This window comes from Triturus cristatus, chromosome 7, assembly GCF_964204655.1.
Source record: "Triturus cristatus chromosome 7, aTriCri1.1, whole genome shotgun sequence".
In the NCBI taxonomy this organism is placed as follows: domain Eukaryota; kingdom Metazoa; phylum Chordata; class Amphibia; order Caudata; family Salamandridae; genus Triturus; species Triturus cristatus.
Genome location: NC_140590.1, coordinates 746,729,020 through 746,750,371, shown reverse-complemented (window position 1 = coordinate 746,750,371; position 21,352 = coordinate 746,729,020). Strand labels below are relative to the sequence as shown.

At 49.7% G+C, this 21,352-nt stretch overlaps 1 protein-coding gene across 2 annotated transcripts in view; it reads right to left on the bottom strand.

Annotated features, from left to right (window-relative positions):
* DNAH17 (dynein axonemal heavy chain 17) overlaps positions 1-21,352 on the bottom strand; it is a 14,992,541-nt gene that overhangs the window by 10,868,914 nt on the left and 4,102,275 nt on the right. The window lies entirely within an intron of this gene.

The following is a 21,352-nucleotide window of genomic DNA, read 5'->3' as shown; positions in this document are numbered from 1 at the left end:
TATCTTATATATAGACACATGTGTACCTATCAGCCACTCCTATGGCAGGCCTTAACAATCCTGGAGGCAGAGTGCTTGGTAACATGTGAGATGGTGCTCTAGCATGAGCTGAGCCTGTCTGCAGCTTTCGGGACCATGTCCTTATAGCTGTTCTATGATATAGCCTACCATATACTCTTAAAGTGCCTTATAATCTTAAACGGTTATGGTAACTATGGTTTGGCTGTATCAAAACATGTCGTGTAAGGTGTCTAACACTTTGGGATAATACCCCCATCCCATTTCTGGGGATGAGGATATTATCCCTCCCTTCTAGAGGGAGAAGACATGTTGAAACCTACTTACCCGGATAAAGTTAACCAGAGCCCCAGCATCACAAAATGGATGCTGCTGCCACGACACAAGTCTGACCTCCTGCTGCTGAGAGTGATCCCGGCAAGGGAGGCTTGGACAATAGGTTTCCTGCCTTGGGAGGTACGAGCACCACCTCAGACAGGCCTTAGTGTATTGGGGCAGGGAGGGATGAATGAAACGAGACACTGCCTGGGGCACACAAGGTGTCCCATGCATAGTCCAGTTCAAACCGGTGCTGGGGCACACCAGTCCCAGTCCTGGCGCGAAACTGGACAAAGGGAAGGGGGTGTAACCACCCCCCTCCCAGGTCCCACCCATAAGGCGTGACCTAGCAGGCAACCCAGCCCCCCAGATTAGTATAAGAGTGGTAGCTGGGCCCCAGGAGATTAGATTATCCTGAACCTGCAACTTGAACAGAAACTCTGGACCTTCGACATTCGACGAAAGAAGAAGACTGAAGAATCTCCCTTGTAGCCAAGGAGTGGCTACCCTGTGCAAACAGGCACCATCAAGAGACTTACCCTTTGCTTTGCTGAAGTTCTACGAGGGACCGACTGCAGAGCCCGACCAGAGCCTTGACTTCCAGACATCTCCGACCCTGATCCACATCCACAGCCGAGCTGAGATCCGTGGAGGCGACGAGAGACGTGGGACCGCCTACCTGGGAAAAGTGGCGAGTATCTTCCAACGCAGCTTCTGAGGCACCCTCGAAGTTGTGCACCGGGGATTGAGAAGCCCCAACCCCAAGCACCATCTGCACCGAAGATCAGCCCCCCACACTCCACGAGTCCTGCGTGGGGCCCTTCTGCATTTTCCTGCTTGCCGCGTCTGTCCGGTTGCTTGCCCGTTGGCTAGCGGCCTTTGTGACGACACGCCTTTAAATCTTCACTGCTGGTTTGGCTCCTCCAGACTGGCTCCAGCTTCTTTGCAAAAGAGAAGCACCCCAGACCTTCCTGGTCTGCACCAGAAGCAAGTCCTCCATTCTTCGTGGGTTCCGCTTGCCAAGGCTTGGTGAGTCCTAGTTCGACTTCGACGCCGCCGACAGCAAGAGCCTTCGTGGGACAGCTCGCCTCCTGGTCGTCCTCGACGTCTCCTGGTACCCGTGGCTGCTGCGACAAGCTTCACCCTTCACCTGCAATCTTCACGACATCGCCTGGTTCCTTCCTGGTTCCACGTGGTCACTGGCTAGTGACCTTGACTCTGTCCCTTCTGCTTGCAGGTACCCTTTCTTCTTGATCCCGGCCTTGGGATCCACCGGACACTCTGCACTGACTGCCTGTCAGCAACTTTCCTTCAGGCATCCATAGAAGTCCACGACGAAACCCGACGCAAGTTCACACCTATGCACCCGCAGCCTGTGGGCTAGGTAACTTGGGTACTTCGGTGCTCACAAGGGTAGTGACTATCCTAGGGACTTTCTAGCTACTCCAGAAGTGTCCTAAAACTGCTTATGTCAGAACTGTACTATTTTCTATCGATTATACGCATTACGCGTGAGTGTTTCCACTCTGCACCTGAATCCCGTGGGCCTTCCACTTCCTAACTGTTAGTAGTGTAGTGTAGCCCCAGCGATTCCCTAGGCCTAGGCCTATTCTATTTCCGTGACAGTGGTCCTTATACCACTTCTTTAGTATATGGTTTGCGTGGCCCCTAGGGCCTAACTGTATTACTTACCTGTGTGACTTAATGTATGCTTGAATAAGACTGTGTTGTACTTACCTCGAATCTCATAAAGAGTGCTGAGGGTTTGACTAGAATAAATACACTTTATTTTATATATATATCTGTTGTGGTGTCCTTTCATTTGGTATTCAAGGGATTATATATGGTATCACAGCTGGCTTCACATGCCATTCAGAGTTTAGCCTAAGACTGCTCTTGTCCATGCTACCACTAGGATAGCTGGTCTATAAGGTTGACTATACAACCAATCACCATAAGGGTTGTTTGGACTGATATAAGGTGTACACTAGAACTAGGGACATCATATATCAGGCCAACTTCTCACATTGGTGAGCAGCGGTTGGGATTTGAGCTTGCTGTTGTAATACCATTGTAATCTTGAGATACTAAATTGAAAGATCACACAGATATTGTTTAGGTACATATAACATAGATTAAAATACTTAAGTCCTACTGGACTTAGTTGTTGTAGGTTGAAGGGAGTAACACACCCTGACTACAACTACTAGAGAGGTTTAGTAGAAACAACTAGTGTAGGTAGGTGCACACACCACACCCTCACTAGATCATGTCTCTGGGAGGAGATCAAGGAGATTCTCTCTCAGGAGGGGCAGGTCTGAGAAAGATCCCCTCTAGATATGATACCCTAACTTTTCAGGAGATGAGACAATTGTGTACCTCCAGAAAGTTAAAACAGGGTGCAAACCCTACCCTCCTTCAGCTAGTACAGATCCTAGAGGAATATGATGCTCTTAGGGCCTCACAGGCTGGTACCCTAGGTACAGGGGAGGGTCTACCCGCTACAGATGAGTCACATGGGACTTCAGATGAGGAGGTAGACAGCCAGGGCCAAGTAGGAAGACTTAGCCAGGCTAACCTAAGCTTACATGGGAGTTTGCATGGGGTCCCCCCATACAGACCCCCAAGTGGGCTTAACCAGAGAAGCAGGAGAGACAGATCCCATTCAAGGGAATCCATCCACTCCCATGTCTCTAGCATCTCTAATGCCTCTTCTCACAGGGGAATGACTTCCTCCCAGAGAAAGGAGCATGAAGCCAGAATGAGGGAAGCTAATCTAAGGATTGAGAGGGAAGAACTTGCCCTTGCCAAGGAGAAGCTTGCTCTGGCTAGAGAGCAAAAGTTAAGTGGGTTAGAAGCCACTGGTGGCAGCAATATCCCTAAGGATAGAGACAGGCACTATGATAATAGAAACCTGAGCAAGATTGTCCCTCCCTACAAGTGTGGGGATGACATCCACAAATGGATAACTGCTTTGGAGAGGGCTTGCAAAGTACAGCAGGTACCCCAAAGTCAGTGGGCAGCTATCTTGTGGCTCTCCTTCTCTGAGAAAGGTAGAGACAAGCTCCTCACAGTTAGTGATGAGGATGCAGACAATTACACTGTCCTGAAGAGTGCTCTAATTGATGGGTTTGGCCTAACCACTGAACAATACAGGTTGTTGTTCAGGGATACCCAGAAGACACAGACTCAGGACTGGACTGACTTTGTAGATTGTGCCACTAAGGCTCTGGAAGGCTGGCTAGTGGGAAGTAAGGTTAAGGACTATACAGGATTGTATAATTTGATCATGAGAGAACAAATCCTTAACAACTGTCAAAACCAGCTACTGCATCAACACCTGATTGATTCTGATCTGACTTCTCCCCAAGAATTGGGAAAGAAGGCAGATAGATGGGTCAGGACTAGAGTTAAGCAGAAAAACCAGAACCAGGGCGGTGATCAGAAAAAGGCAGACCAGAAGGGTAATGATCAGAAACAAAAAGACCAGAAGTCTTCACCAGGCCCCCAAAAGGCTCAGGGGGAGGGTGGTCCCAAAAAGGATAAAAAGAAAGATGGCCAAAAGAAACCATGGTGCAACTATTGTAAGTCCAACTCACATTGGTTTAGTGAGTGCACCAAAAAGGATAAGCCCACAGCCAACATTGCCCCTAAGGCAACTGTACCCCCTAGTTCAGCTGTAAGTGGTGGTTCCCAGCAAAAGGGTGTAGTAGGGTTAACCCTGGGAACTGAGGAGGATTCTGGCCTAGTCAGGATACATACTCAGGCTGTTCTGATCTGTGATGGGGACATAGCTTTGTCCTCTACTGTAGGCCCCAGTAACCTGGGCAAGTACAGACAGACTCCTTTTATCAATGATAGGATGGCTCAGGCCTACAGGGACACTGGGGCTAGTGTCACAATGGTGACACCTGCCTTTGTGGACCCTGGACAGATCATACTATGTGAGAACTACCTAGTGACCAACGCTAGCAATGCCACTACCTCCCATAGTGTGGCAATTGTTAACTTCTCCTGGGGAGGGGTAACTGGCCTCAAGAAAGTTGTTGTTAGTTCAGACCTTCCTGTGGAGTGTTTACTGGGCAATGATCTTGAAACTTCAGTTTGGTCTGAAGTGGAGTATAGGACCCATGCAGAAATGCTAGGGATAGATGCACATGTCCTTGCTGTGACCAGGTCACAGGCCAAAAAGTGCACCACTGAACAAGTGCTGGATCCTGGAACTATGGACCCGTCACAAACCAAGAGAAAGAGCAGTAGGGTAAAGGATGCGTCTTCCCCCCTGCCTCAGGCACTGGATCAGCCCTCCCAGGAGGATGATTCTGAGAGCCCTGAAGGAACTGTCCTAGAAGAACTTGAACCTGATCAGGTTGAGTTTCTTGGGACAGGGGGACCTTCAAGGGCAGATCTGAGGCAGGCTCAATTAGACTGCCCCTCTCTTGAACCCCTCAGACAGCAGGCTGCTGCTGAGGCTGCAGGGAATGCTCAAGGTGCCCATAGAGTGTATTGGGATGAAGGGCTACTGTATTCAGAGGCTAGAGACCCCAAGCCTGGTGCATCCAGGAGGTTGGTCATACCACTGAAGTTCAGAGGCTTCCTTCTTACCTTGGCCCATGATATTCCCCTTGCAGGACACTTAGGCCAGAACAAGACTTGGGACAGGCTTGTCCCTCACTTTCACTGGCCCCATATGTCAGAAGATACCAAGGAGTTTTGTCGCTCCTGTGTCACCTGCCAAGCCAGTGGCAAATCAGGTGGCACCACAAAGGCCCCCCTCATACCACTACCTGTGGTGGGGGTTCCCTTTGAAAGAGTGGGCATAGATATTGTAGGACCAATGGACCTACAAACAGCATCTGGGCACAGATTCATACTGGTGATAGTGGACCATGCCACCAGGCATCCAGAAGCTATTCTCCTGAGGACCACAACAGCTCCTGTTGTGGCAAGGGCCCTGCTTGGAGTGTTCTCCAGAGTGGGCTTTCCAAAGGAGGTCATTTCTGACAGAGGTGCCAACTTCATGTCAGGATACTTGACTGCAATGTGGAAGGAATGTGGTGTGAACTACAAGTTCACCACACCCTATCACCCACAGTGCAATGGGCTTGTTGAGAGATTCAACAAGACCCTAAAGGGAATGATAAAAGGTTTACCGGACAAGCTTAGGCGAAGATGGGACATCCTTTTACCCTGCCTTCTGTTTGCTTACAGAGAGGTCCCACAAAAGGGGGTTGGCTACAGTCCTTTTGAGCTTTTGTTTGGGCATCCTGTAAGAGGACCCCTATGTTTAGTAAGGGAAGGATGGGAGAGACCTCTCAAACAACCCAAACTTGATATAGTGTATTATGTACTTGGTCTCCACTCCAGGATGGCAGAGTATATGAAGAAGGCTTCTACAAACCTTGAGGCAAGCCAAGAACTCCAAAAAGCTTGGCATGACCAAAAGGCTGTTCTGACTGTTTACCAGCCAGGGCAGAAAGTGTGGGTGTTGGAGCCAGTGGCCCCAGCAGCACTCCAAGACAAATGGTCTGGACCCCACACTATTGTTGAGAAAAAGGGAGAAGTCACCTACTTGGTGGACCTTGGGACTCCCAGAAGCCCCCACAGGGTGCTTCATGTCAACAGATTGAAGGCATATGTTGACAGGGCAGACATGGGCTTACTCATGGCTACTGATGAGGGACAGGAGGAAGAGAGTGACCCTCTCCCAGACCTGTTGACTCAGAACCCTGATGATGGCTCAGTTGATGGTGTGGTCTTTTCTGACAGCCTCACTGTCCATCAGCAACAGGACTGCAGGCAAATTCTGCAATCCTTCAGACATATGTTCTCTCTTGTGAGAAGTTGGCCTGATGTATGATGTCACTAGTTCTAGTGTACACCTTATATCAGTCCAAATACCCTTATGGTGATTGGTTGTAAAGTCAACCTTATAGACCAGCTATCCTAGTGGTAGCATGGACAAGAGCAGTCTTAGGCTAAACTCTGAATGGCATGTGAAGCCAGCTGTGATACCATATATAATCCCTTGAATACCAAATGAAAGGACACCACAACAGATATATATATAAAATAAAGTGTATTTATTCTAGTCAAACCCTCAGCACTCTTTATGAGATTAGAGGTAAGTACAACACAGTCTTATTTATGCATACATTAAGTCACACAGGTAAGTAATACAGTTAGGCCCTAGGGGCCACGCAAACCATATACTAAGTAAGTGGTATAAGGACCACTGTCACGGAAATAGGATAGGTCCTAGGCCTAGGGAATCGCTGGGGCTACACTATACTACCAAAGGTTAGGAAGTGGGAGGCCCACGGGATTCAGGTGCAGAGTGGAAACACTCACGCGTAATGCGTAAAAGTCACTAGCAATAGTACAGTTTAGAAATAGACAGATTTAGGACACTTCCGGAGTAGCTAGGAAGTCGAGACTGGAAAACTAGACACTAGGATAGTCACTATCCTGATGAGCACTGGAGTACCCATGTTACCTAGCCCACAGGCTGCGGGTGCATAGGGGTGAAGTTGCGTCGGGTTTCGTCGTCGACTCCTATGGATGCCTGAAGAAAGATGCTGACAGGCAGTCAGTGAAGAGTGTCCGGTGGATCCCAAGGCTGGGATCAAGAAGAGAGGAGACCTGCAAGCAGAAGGGACAGAGTCAAGGTCACTAGCCAGTGACCACGTGGAACCAGGAAGGAACCAGGCGATGTCGTGAAGATTGCAGGTGAAGGTGAAGCTTGTCGCTGCAGCCACGAGGACCAGGAAGCGTCGAGGACGACCAGGACCAGGAGGCGAGCTGTCCCACGAAGGCTCTTGCTGTCGGCGACGTCGAAGTTGGACTAGGACTCACCAAGCCTTGGCAAGCGGAACCCACGCAGAACGGAGGACTTGCTTCTGGTGCAGACCAGGAAGGTCTGGGATGCTTCTCTTTTTCAAAGGAGCAGGAGCCAGTCTGGAGGAGCCAAACCAGCGCTGAAGATTACGGGGTGCGTCGTCACAAAGGCCACTAGCCAGCGGGCAAGCAACCGGACAGACGCGGCAAGCAGGAAAATGCAGAAGGGCCCCACGCAGGACTCGTGGAGTGTGGGGGGCTGGTCTTCGGTGCAGATGGTGCTTGGGGTTGGGGCTTCTCAATCCACGGTGCACAACATCGAGGGTGCCTCAGAAGCTGCGCTTGAAGATACTAGCCACTTTTCCCAGGTAGCCGGTCCCACGTCTCTCGTCGCCTCCACGGATCTCAGCTCTGCTGTGGATGTGGATCAGGGTCGGAGAAGTCTGGAAGTCAAGGCTCTGGTCGGGCTCTGCAGTCGGTTCCTCGTAGAACTTGGGCAAAGCAAAGGGTAGTCTCTTGATGGTGCCTGTTTGCACAGGGTAGCCACTCCTTGGCCACATGGGAGATTCTTCAGTCTTCTTCTTTCGTCGAATGTCGAAGGTCCAGAGTTTCTGTTCAAGTTTGCAGGTTCAGGATAATCTAAAGTCTTGAGGCCCAACTCCCACTCTTATACTAATCTGGGGGGCTGGGATACCTGCTAGGTCACGCCTTATGGTTGGGACCTGGGAGGGGGTGGTTACACCCACTTCCCTTTGTCCAGTTTCGCGCCAGAGCTGGGGCTGGAGTGCCCCAGCGCCGGTTTGAACTGGACTATGCAAGGAACACCTTGTGTGCCCCAGGCATGTCTCATTCCTTTCAGCCCACCCTGCCCCAATACACTAAAGGCTGTCTGGGGAGGTGCTAGCACCTCCCCAAGCAGGAAACCTATTGTCCAGGCCTCCCTGACTGGGATCACTCCCAGCAGCAGGAGGTCAGACTTGTGTCGTGGCAGCAGCATCCATTTTGTGATGCCGAGGCTTTGGTCAGAGGCTAACAGTGAAGTATGATTTTAGCATGTCTTTCCCTCTAGAAGGGGGGAATAATATCCTCATGTCCAGAAATAGTATGGGGGTATTATTCCACAGTGTTAGACACCTTACACGACATGTTTCGATAAAGCCAAACCATAGTTACCATAACCGTTTAAGATTATAAGGCACTTTAAGAGTATATGGTAGGCTAAATCATAGAACAGCTATAAGGACATGGTTCCGAAAGCTGCAGACAGGCTCAGCTCATGCTAGAGCACCATCTCACATGTTACCAAGCACTCTGCCTCCAGGATTGTTAAGGCCTGCCATAGGAGTGACTGATAGGTACACATGTGTCTATATGTAAGTTAGGTATAGGAATACTACACCTAAGCAAGGGGTGATTACACGACCTTGCCCCAGCTGAGTGATCAGCCAGTTGTGTCAAAATGGAAGGCCAGGCCAGGGGTGGCATAATACATGCTGCAGCCCCTGGTAGGCCTAGGGTACACCTATGCCCTGGGTACCTAGGGTACACTGTGCAGGGTCCAATAAGGTGATCCTATCCGAATGGGTTATGCACCTAAAGTACATAGTATTAATTTAGAGAGAGAACAGCAGGGCTGTGGGTCTGATTAGCAGGCCCACAGCCACATCTAAGTCGAAAACCAGTAAAGCAAAAGCAAAAAGTGGGGGTGAACATAGAAAGCAGACCCTACTCTCCTACACAACCCCCCCCCCAAACTTAGGGACATTAAACTAACCTTGACCAGTTGAGTCTTCATGTTCTAAGTGGAAATATCTGGAGAGTCCATCTGCATTGGCATGGTCAGTCCCAGGTCTATGTTCCACTGTGAAGTCCATCCCCTGTAGGGAAATGGACCACCTAAGAAGTTTGGGATTTTCACCCTTCATCTGATTTAGCCACAAGAGGGGCTTATGGTATGTCTGAATCTTGAAGTGAGTGCCAAACAAGTATGGCCTCAGCTTCTTCAGGGCCCAAACCACAGCAAAGGCCTCCCTCTCAATAGCTGACCAACGTTTCTCTCTAGGGGTCAGCCTTCTACTTATAAAAGCAATGGGCTGGTCTTGACCATCTACATTCAGTTGTGAAAGAACAGCTCCCACACCTAACTCAGAAGCATCTGTCTGGACAATGAACTCTTTGGAGTAGTCTGGACTTTTCAGAATAGGTGCACTGCACATGGCCTGCTTCAGGTCATCAAATGCTTTTTGACAGCTTACTGTCCACTGAACTTTCTTTGGCATCTTCTTGGAGGTCAAGTCATTAAGTGGTGTCACAATGGACCCATAGTTCTTAACAAACTTTCTGTAGTACCCAGTCAGGCCCAAGAAAGCTCTGACCTGAGTCTGGGTAGTTGGAGGAGTCCAGTCCTTTATGGTCTGGATCTTGCTCTCCAGTGGTTGGACCTGACCCCCACCAACTAGGTGGCCCAGGTATACAACCTTGCTCTGCCCTATCTGGCACTTAGTGGCCTTGATAGTGAGGCCTGCCTTTTGCAGGGCCTCTAAAACATTCCTCAGGTGGACCAGGTGATCCTCCCAGGTGGAGCTAAAGACAGCAATATCATCAAGATAAGCTGCACAATAATCATCCAACCCAGTAAGGGCTTGATTCACCAACCTTTGGAAAGTGGCAGGTGCATTCTTCAAACCAAAGGGCATTACCACAAATTGATAATGTCCTCCTGGGGTCGAGAAAGCAGTTTTGGCCTTTGCATTCTCAGCTAGTCTGATTTGCCAGTAGCCTGCTGTCAGGTCAAATGTGCTCAAAAACTTAGCAGCTGCCAGTCTGTCAATGAGCTCATCTGCCCTAGGTATTGGGTGGGCATCTGTCCTAGTGACAGCATTGAGACCTCTGTAATCCACGCAAAACCTCATCTCTCTCTTACCATCTTGGGTGTGAGGTTTTGGCACAAGGACTACAGGACTAGCCCAAGGGCTCTCTGAAGGTTCAATGACTCCCAGCTCCAACATCTTTTGTACCTCAACTTTTATGCAGTCCCTGACATGGTCAGGTTGCCTGTAGATTTTACTCTTCACAGGCAGACTGTCACCAGTGTCCACCTCATGGGTGCACCAGTTTGTCTGACTTGGGGTCAGAGAGAACATATGTCTGTAGGACTGCAGATCTTGCCTGCAGTCCTGTTGCTGATGGGCAGTGAGGCTGTCAGAAAAGACCACACCATCAACTGAGCCATCATCAGGGTTCTGAGTCAACAGGTCTGGGAGAGGGTCACTCTCTTCCTCCTGCCCCTCATCTGTAGCCATGAGTAGCCCCATGTCTGCCCTATCAACATATGCCTTCAATCTGTTGACATGAAGCACCTTGTGGGGGCTTCTGGGAGTCCCAAGGTCCACCAAGTAGGTGACTTCTCCCTTTTTCTCAACAACAGTGTGGGATCCAGACCATTTGTCTTGGAGTGCTGCTGGGGCCACTGGCTCCAACACCCACACTTTCTGTCCTGGCTGGTAAACAGTCAGTACAGCCTTTTGGTCATGCCAAGCTTTTTGGAGTTCTTGGCTTGCCTCAAGGTTTTTAGAAGCCTTCTTCATATACTCTGCCATCCTGGAGCGGAGACCAAGTACATAATCCACTATGTCCAGTTTGGGTTGTCTGAGAGGTCGCTCCCATCCTTCCCTTACCAAACACAGGGGTCCCCTTACAGGATGCCCAAACAAAAGCTCAAAAGGGCTGTAGCCAACCCCCTTTTGTGGGACCTCTCTGTAAGCAAACAGAAGGCAGGGTAAAAGGATGTCCAATCTTCGCCTAAGCTTGTCTGGTAAACCTTTTATCATTCCCTTTAGGGTCTTGTTGAATCTCTCAACAAGCCCATTGCACTGTGGGTGATAGGGTGTGGTGAACTTGTAGTTCACACCACACTCCTTCCACATTGCAGTCAAGTATCCTGACATAAAGTTGGCACCTCTGTCAGAAATGACCTCCTTTGGAAAGCCCACTCTGGAGAATACTCCAAGCAGGGCCCTTGCCACAACAGGAGCTGTTGTGGTCCTCAGGGGAATTGCTTCTGGGTACCTGGTGGCATGGTCCACTATCACCAGTATGAATCTGTGCCCAGATGCTGTTTGTGGGTCCATTGGTCCTACAATATCTATGCCCACTCTTTCAAAGGGGACCCCCACCACAGGTAGTGGTATGAGGGGGGCCTTTGTGGTACCACCTGATTTGCCACTGGCTTGGCAGGTGACACAGGAGCGACAAAACTCCTTAGTATCTTCTGACATATGGGGCCAGTGAAAGTGAGGGACAAGCCTGTCCCAAGTCTTGTTCTGGCCTAAATGTCCTGCAAGGGGAATATCATGGGCCAAGGTAAGAAGGAAGCCTCTGAACTTCAGTGGTATGACCAACCTCCTGGATGCACCAGGCTTGGGGTCTCTAGCCTCTGAATACAGTAGCCCTTCATCCCAATACACTCTATGGGAACCTTGAGCATTCCCTGCAGCCTCAGCAGCAGCCAGCTGTCTGAGGGGTTCAAGAGAGGAGCAGTCTAATTGAGCCTGCCTCAGATCTGCCCTTGAAGGTCCCCCTGTCCCAAGAAACTCAACCTGATCAGGTTCAAGTTCTTCTAGGACAGTTCCTTCAGGGCTCTCAGAATCATCCTCCTGGGAGGGCTGATCCACCACCTGAGGCAGGGGGGAAGGCACAGCCTTAACCCTACTGCTCTTTCTCTTGGGTTGTGACTGGTCCATAGTTTCAGGATCCAGCACTTGTTCAGTGGTGCACTTTTTGGCCTGTGACCTGGTCACAGCAAGGACATGTGCATCTATCCCCAGCATTTCTGCATGGGTCCTGTACTCCACTTCAGACCAAACTGAAGTTTCAAGATCATTGCCCAGTAAACACTCTACAGGAAGGTCTGAACTAACAACAACTTTCTTGAGGCCAGTTACCCCTCCCCAGGAGAAGTTAACAATAGCCACACTATGGGAGGTAGTGGCATTGCTAGCGTTGGTCACTAGGTAATTCTCACCTAGCATGATCTGTCCAGGGTCCACAAAAGCAGGTGTCACCATTGTGACACTAGCCCCAGTGTCCCTGTAGGCCTGAGCCATTCTTTGGTTGATAAAAGGAGTCTGTCTGTACTTGCCCAGGTTACTGGGGCCTACAGTAGAGGACAAAGCCAAGTCCCCATCACAGATCAGAACAGCCTGAGTAGGTATTCTGACTAGGCCAGGATCCTCCTCAGTTCCCAGGGTTAACCCTACTACACCCTTTTGCTGGGAACCACCACTTACAGCTGAACTAGGGGGTACAGTTGCCTTAGGGGCAATGGTGGCTGGGGGCTTATCCTTTTTGGTGCACTCACTAAACCAAAATGAGTTGGACTTACAATAGTTGCACCATGGTTTCTTTTGGCCTTCTTTCTTTTTATCCTTTTTGGGACCACCCTCCCCCTGAGCCTTTTGGGGGCCTGGTGAAGACTTCTGGTCTTTTTGTTTCTGATCATTACCCTTCTGGTCTGCCTTTTTCTGATCACCGCCCTGGTTCTGGTTTTTCTGCTTAACTCTAGTCCTGACCCATCTATCTGCCTTCTTTCCCAATTCTTGGGGAGAAGTCAGATCAGAATCAATCAGGTGTTGATGCAATAGCTGGTTTTGACAGTTGTTAAGTATTTGTTCTCTCATGATCAAATTATACAATCCTGTATAGTCCTTAACCTTACTTCCCATTAGCCAGCCTTCCAGAGCCTTAGTGGCACAATCTACAAAGTCAGTCCAGTCCTGAGTCTGTGTCTTCTGGGTATCCCTGAACAACAACCTGTATTGTTCAGTGGTTAGGCCAAACCCATCAATCAGAGCACTCTTCAGGACAGTGTAATTATCTGCATCCTCATCACTAACTGTGAGGAGCTTGTCTCTACCTTTCTCAGAGAAGGAGAGCCACAAGATAGCTGCCCACTGACTTTGGGGTACCTGCTGTACTTTGCAAGCTCTCTCCAAAGCAGTTATCCATTTGTGGATGTCATCCCCACACTTGTAGGGAGGGAAAATCTTGCTCAGGTTTCTATTATCATAGTGCCTGTCTCTATCCTTAGGGATATTGCTGCCACCAGTGGGTTCTGACCCACTTAACTTTTGCTCTCTAGCCAGAGCAAGCTTCTCCTTGGCAAGGGCAAGTTCTTCCCTCTGAATCCTCAGATTAGCTTCCCTCATTCTGGCTTCATGTTCCTTTCTCTCAGGGGAAGTCATTCCCCTGTGAGAGGAAACACTACAGATGCTAGAGACATGGGAGTGGATGGATTCCCTTGAAGGGGATCTGTCCCTCCTGCTTCTCTGTGTAAGCCCACTTGGGGGTCTGTATGGGGGGACCCCATGCAAACTCCCATGTAAGCTTAGGTTAGCCTGGCTAAGTCTTCCTACTTGGCCCTGGCTGTCTACCTCTTCATCTGAAGTCCCATCTGACTCATCTGTGGTGGGTAGACCCTCCTTTGTACCTAGGGTACCTGCCTGTGAGGCTTTAAGAGCATCATACTCCTCTAGGAGTTGTCTTAACTGAAGGAGGGTAGGGTTTGCCCCCTGTTTTATTCCTCTGGAGGTACACAATTGTCTCATCTCCTGGAATGTTAGGGTTTCATATCTAGAGGGGGTCTTCTGCCGACCTGACCCTCCTGAGAGAGCATCTACTTGATCTCCTCCCAGAGACATGATCTAGTGAGGGTGTGGTGTGTGCACCTACCTACACTAGTTGTTTCTACTAAACCTCTCTGGTAGTTGTAGTCAGGGTGTGTTACTCCCTTCAACCTACAACTACTAAGTCCAGTAGGACTTAAGTATTATAATCTATGTTATATGTACCTAGACAATATCTGTGTGATCTTTCAATTTAGTATCTCAAGATTACAATGGTATTACAACAGCAAGCTCAGATCCCACCGCTGCCACCAATGTGAGAAGTTGGCCTGATGTATGATGTCACTAGTTCTAGTGTACACCTTATATCAGTCCAAATACCCTTATGGTGATTGGTTGTAAAGTCAACCTTATAGTCCAGCTATCCTAGTGGTAGCATGGACAAGAGCAGTCTTAGGCTAAACTCTGAATGGCATGTGAAGCCAGCTGTGATACCATATATAATCCCTTGAATACCAAATGAAAGGACACCACAACAGATATATATATAAAATAAAGTGTATTTATTCTAGTCAAACCCTCAGCACTCTTTATGAGATTAGAGGTAAGTACAACACAGTCTTATTTATGCATACATTAAGTCACACAGGTAAGTAATACAGTTAGGCCCTAGGGGCCACGCAAACCATATACTAAGTAAGTGGTATAAGGACCACTGTCACGGAAATAGGATAGGCCTAGGCCTAGGGATTCGCTGGGGATACACTATACTACCAAAGGTTAGGAAGTGGGAGGCCCACGGGATTCAGGTGCAGAGTGGAAACACTCACGCGTAATGCGTAAAAGTCACTAGCAATAGTACAGTTTAGAAATAGACAGATTTAGGACACTTCCAGAGTAGCTAGGAAGTCGAGACTGGAAAACTAGACACTAGGATAGTCACTATCCTGATGAGCACTGGAGTACCCAAGTTACCTAGCCCACAGGCTGCGGGTGCATAGGGTTGAAGTTGCGTCGGGTTTCGTCGTCGACTCCTATGGATGCCTGAAGAAAGATGCTGACAGGCAGTCAGTGAAGAGTGTCCGGTGGATCCCAAGGCTGGGATCAAGAAGAGAGGAGACCTGCAAGCAGAAGGGACAGAGTCAAGGTCACTAGCCAGTGACCACGTGGAACCAGGAAGGAACCAGGCGATGTCGTGAAGATTGCAGGTGAAGGTGAAGCTTGTCGCTGCAGCCACGAGGACCAGGAAGCGTCGAGGACGACCAGGACCAGGAGGCGAGCTGTCCCACGAAGGCTCTTGCTGTCGGCGGCGTCGAAGTTGGACTAGGACTCACCAAGCCTTGGCAAGCGGAACCCACGCAGAACGGAGGACTTGCTTCTGGTGCAGACCAGGAAGGTCTGGGATGCTTCTCTTTTTCAAAGGAGCAGGAGCCAGTCTGGAGGAGCCAAACCAGCGCTGAAGATTACGGGGTGCGTCGTCACAAAGGCCACTAGCCAGCGGGCAAGCAACCGGACAGACGCGGCAAGCAGGAAAATGCAGAAGGGCCCCACGCAGGACTCGTGGAGTGTGGGGGGCTGGTCTTCGGTGCAGATGGTGCTTGGGGTTGGGGCTTCTCAATCCCCGGTGCACAACTTTGAGGGTGCCTCAGAAGCTGCGCTTGAAGATACTAGCCACTTTTCCCAGGTAGCCGGTCCCACGTCTCTCGTCGCCTCCACGGATCTCAGCTCTGCTGTGGATGTGGATCAGGGTCGGAGAAGTCTGGAAGTCAAGGCTCTGGTCGGGCTCTGCAGTCGGTTCCTCGTAGAACTTGGGCAAAGCAAAGGGTAGTCTCTTGATGGTGCCTTTTTGCACAGGGTAGCCACTCCTTGGCCACAAGGGAGATTCTTCAGTCTTCTTCTTTCGTCGAATGTCGAAGGTCCAGAGTTTCTGTTCAAGTTTGCAGGTTCAGGATAATCTAAAGTCTTGAGGCCCAACTCCCACTCTTATACTAATCTGGGGGGCTGGGATACCTGCTAGGTCACGCCTTATGGGTGGGACCTGGGAGGGGGTGGTTACACCCACTTCCCTTTGTCCAGTTTCGCGCCAGAGCTGGGGCTGGAGTGCCCCAGCGCCGGTTTGAACTGGACTATGCAAGGAACACCTTGTGTGCCCCAGGCATGTCTCATTCCTTTCAGCCCACCCTGCCCCAATACACTAAAGGCTGTCTGGGGAGGTGCTAGCACCTCCCCAAGCAGGAAACCTATTGTCCAGGCCTCCCTGACTGGGATCACTCCCAGCAGCAGGAGGTCAGACTTGTGTCGTGGCAGCAGCATCCATTTTGTGATGCCGAGGCTTTGGTCAGAGGCTAACAGTGAAGTATGATTTTAGCATGTCTTTCCCTCTAGAAGGGGGGAATAATATCCTCATGTCCAGAAATGGTATGGGGGTATTATTCAACAGTGTTAGACACCTTACACGACATGTTTCGATAAAGCCAAACCATAGTTACCATAACCGTTTAAGATTATAAGGCACTTTAAGAGTATATGGTAGGCTATATCATAGAACAGCTATAAGGACTTGGTTCCGAAAGCTGCAGACAGGCTCAGCTCATGCTAGAGCACCATCTCACATGTTACCAAGCACTCTGCCTCCAGGATTGTTAAGGCCTGCCATAGGAGTGACTGATAGGTACACATGTGTCTATATGTAAGTTAGGTATAGGAATACTACACCTAAGCAAGGGGTGATTACACGACCTTGCCCCAGCTGAGTGATCAGCCAGTTGTGTCAAAATGGAAGACCAGGCCAGGGGTGGCATAATACATGCTGCAGCCCCTGGTAGGCCTAGGGTACACCTATGCCCTGGGTACCTAGGGTACACTGTACAGAGTCCAATAAGGTGATCCTATCCGAATGGGTTATGCACCTAAAGTACATAGTATTAATTTAGAGAGAGAACAGCAGGGCTGTGGGTCTGATTAGCAGGCCCACAGCCACATCTAAGTCGAAAACCAGTAAAGCAAAAGCAAAAAGTGGGGGTGAACATAGAAAGCAGACCCTACTCTCCTACATCTCTGACCCCAAGTCAGACAAACTGGTGCACCCATGAGGTGGACACTGGTGACAGTCTGCCTGTGAAGAGTAAAATCTACAGGCAACCTGACCATGTCAGGGACTGCATAAAAGTTGAGGTACAAAAGATGTTGGAGCTGGGAGTCATTGAACCTTCAGAGAGCCCTTGTCCTGTAGTTCTAGTGCCAAAACCTCACACCCAAGATGGTAAGAGAGAGATGAGGTTTTGCGTGGATTACAGAGGTCTCAATGCTGTCACTAGGACAGATGCCCACCCAATACCTAGGGCAGATGAGCTCATTGACAGACTGGCAGCTGCTAAGTTTTTGAGCACATTTAACCTGACAGCAGGCTACTGGCAAATCAGACTAGCTGAGAATGCAAGGGCCAAAACTGCTTTCTCGACCCCAGGAGGACATTATCAATTTGTGGTAATGCCCTTTGGTTTGAAGAATGCACCTGCCACTTTCCAAAGGTTGGTGAATCAAGTCCTTACTGGGTTGGGTGATTACTGTGCAGCTTATCTTGATGATATTGCTGTCTTTAGCTCCACCTGGGAGGATCACCTGGTCCACCTGAGGAATGTTTTAGAGGCCCTGCAAAAGGCAGGCATCACTATCAAGGCCACTAAGTGCCAGATAGGGCAGAGCACGGTTGTATACCTGGGCCACCTAGTTGGTGGGGTCAGGTTCAACTACTGGAGAGCAAGATCCAGACCATAAAGGACTGGACTCCTCCAACTACCCAGACTCAGGTCAGAGCTCTCTTGGGCCTGACTGGGTACTACAGAAAGTTTGTTAAGAAGTATGGGTCCATTGTGACACCACTTAATGACTTGACCTCCAAGAAAATGCCACAGAAAGTTCAGTGGACAGTAAACTTTCAAAAAGCATTTGATGACCTGAAGCAGGCTTGTGCAGTGCACCTATTCTGAAAAGTCCAGACTACTCCAAAGAGTTCATTGTCCAGACAGATGCTTCTGAGTTGGGTGTGGGAGCTGTTCTTTCACAACTTAATATAGATGGTCAAGACCAGCCCATTGCTTTTATAAGTAGAAGGCTGACCACTAGAGAGAAACGTTGGTCAGCTATTGAGAGGGAGGCCTTTGCTGTGGTTTGGGCCCTGAAGAAGCTGAGGCCATACTTGTTTGGCACTCACTTCAAGATTCAGACAGACCATAAGCCCCTCTTGTGGCTAAATCAGATGAAGGGTGAAAATCCCAAACTTCTTAGGTGGTCCATTTCCCTACAGGGGATAGACTTCACAGTGGAACATAGACCTGGGACTGACCATGCCAATGCAGATGGACTCTCCAGATATTTCCACTTAGAACATGAAGACTCAACTGGTCAAGGTTAGTTTAATGTCCGTAAGTTTGGGGGGGGGGGGGGTTGTGTAGGAGAGTAGGGTCTGCTTTCTATGTTCACCCCCACTTTTTGCTTTTGCCTTACTAGTTTTCGACTTAGATGTGGCTGTGGGCCTGCTAATCAGACCCACAGCCCTGCTGTTCTCTCTCTAAATTAATACTATCTACTTTAGGTGCATAACCCATTTGGATAGGATCACCTTATTGGCTCCTGTACAGTGTACCTTAGGTACCCAGGGCATAGGTGTCCCTAGGCCTGCCAGGGGCTGCAGCATGTATTATGCCACCCCTGGCCTGGCCTTCCATTATGACACAACTGGATTATCACTCAGCTGGGGCAAGGTTGTGTAATCACCCCTTGCTTAGATGTAGTATTCCTATACCTATCTTATATATAGACACATGTGTACCTATCAGCCACTCCTATGGCAGGCCTTAACAATCCTGGAGGCAGAGTGCTTGGTAACATGTGAGATGGTGCTCAAGCATGAGCTGAGCCTGTCTGCAGCTTTCGGAACCATGTCCTTATAGCTGTTCTATGATATAGCCTACCATATACTCTTAAAGTGCCTTATAATCTTAAACGGTTATGGTAACTATGGTTTGGCTGTATCAAAACATGTTGTGTAAGGTGTCTAACACTTTGGAATAATACCCCCATCCCATTTCTGGGGATGAGGATATTATCCCTCCCTTCTAGAGGGAGAAGACATGTTGAAACCTACTTACCCGGTTAAAGTTAACCAGAGCCCCAGCATCACAAAATGGATGCTGCTGCCACGACACAAGTCTGACCTCCTGCTGCTGAGAGTGATCCCGGCAAGGGAGGCTTGGACAATAGGTTTCCTGCTTTGGGAGGTACGAGCACCACCCCAGACAGGCCTTAGTGTATTGGGGCAGGGAGGGATGAATGAAATGAGACACTGCCTGGGGCACACAAGGTGTCCCATGCATAGTCCAGTTCAAACCGGTGCTGGGGCACACCAGCCCCAGTCCTGGCGCGAAACTGGACAAAGGGAAGGGGGTGTAACCACCCCCCTCCCAGGTCCCACCCATAAGGCGTGACCTAGCAGGCAACCCAGCCCCCCAGATTAGTATAAGAGTGGTAGCTGGGCCCCAGGAGATTAGATTATCCTGAACCTGCAAATTGAACAGAAACTCTGGACCTTCGACATTCGACGAAAGAAGAAGACTGAAGAATCTCCCTTGTAGCCAAGGAGTGGCTACCCTGTGCAAACAGGCACCATCAAGAGACTTACCTTTTGCTTTGCTGAAGTTCTACGAGGGACCGACTGCAGAGCCCGACCAGAGCCTTGACTTCCAGACATCTCCGACCCTGATCCACATCCACAGCCGAGCTGAGATCCATGGAGGCGACGAGAGACGTGGGACCGGCTACCTGGGAAAAGTGGCGAGTATCTTCCAGCGCAGCTTCTGAGGCACCCTCGAAGTTGTGCACCGGGGATTGAGAAGCCCCAACCCCAAGCACCATCTGCACCGAAGATCAGCCCCCCACACTCCACGAGTCCTGCGTGGGGCCCTTCTGCATTTTCCTGCTTGCTGCGTCTGACCGGTTGCTTGCCCGTTGGCTAGCGGCCTTTGTGACGACACACCTTTCAATCTTCACTGCTGGTTTGGCTCCTCCAGACTGGCTCCAGCTTCTTTGCAAAAGAGAAGCACCCCAGACCTTCCTGGTCTGCACCAGAAGCAAGTCCTCCATTCTTCGTGGGTTTCGCTTGCCAAGGCTTGGTGAGTCCTAGTTCGACTTTGACGCCGCCGACAGCAAGAGCCTTCGTGGGACAGCTCGCCTCCTGGTCCTGGTCGCCCTCGGCGTCTCCTGGTACCCGTGGCTGCTGCGACAAGCTTCACCCTTCACCTGCAATCTTCACGACATCGCCTGGTTCCTTCCTGGTTCCACGTGGTCACTGGCTAGTGACCTTCACTCTGTCCCTTCTGCTTGCAGGTACCCTTCCTTCTTGATCCCGGCCTTGGGATCCACCGGACACTCTGCACTGACTGCCTGTCAGCAACTTTCCTTCAGGCATCCATAGAAGTCCACGACGAAACCCGACGCAAGTTCACACCTATGCACCCCCAGCCTGTGGGCTAGGTAACTTGGGTACTTCGGTGCTCACAAGGGTAGTGACTATCCTAGGATCTAGTTTCCGAGACTCGACTTTCTAGCTACTCCAGAAGTGTCCTAAAACTGCTTATTTCAGAACTGTACTATTTTCTATCGATTATACGCATTACGGGTGAGTGTTTCCACTCTGCACCTGAATCCCGTGGGCCTCCCACTTCCTAACTGTTAGTAGTGTAGTGTAGCCCCAGCGATTCCCTAGGCCTAGGCCTATTCTATTTCCGTGACAGTGGTCCTTATACCACTTCTTTAGTATATGGTTTGCGTGGCCCCTAGGGCCTAACTGTATTACTTACCTGTGTGACTTAATGTATGCTTGAATAAGACTGTGTTGTACTTACCTCGAATCTCATAAAGAGTGCTGAGGGTTTGACTAGAATAAATACACTTTATTTTATATATATATCTGTTGTGGTGTCCTTTCATTTGGTATTCAAGGGATTATATATGGTATCACAGCTGGCTTCACATGCCATTCAGAGTTTAGCCTAAGACTGCTCTTGTCCATGCTACCACTAGGGTAGCTGGTCTATAAGGTTGACTTTACAACCAATCACCATAAGGGTTGTTTGGACTGATATAAGGTGTACACTAGAACTAGTGACATCATATATCAGGCCAACTTCTCACAACCTGCACTACTCTTCCCCGGACAGAAGGAAGGAATGCTTTGAGTTCAAGACGAATCGCCCGAAGCTCCAGAAGGTTGATGTGGAGCCCGGACTCCGCTGGAGACCAGAGGCCTCTAATCTCCGCCTCCCTCATGTGGCTGCCCCATCCCACAAAGTGATGCATTGGTCACCAGTGTGAACTCTAGTTGAGGAAGGGAGAGGGATCTGCCTTAGACCCAATCCTGGTTCCTTAGCTACTGAGAGGGGTCTAAGGCACATTAATGGAGAACTGCATGGAATGCAGGAGGTCGGCCGTAGTCTAGAGGTGGGAGACGACAGCCTGGGGCGAGCCTGCCTCCAACAGCCAGTCATCGAGATAGGGGC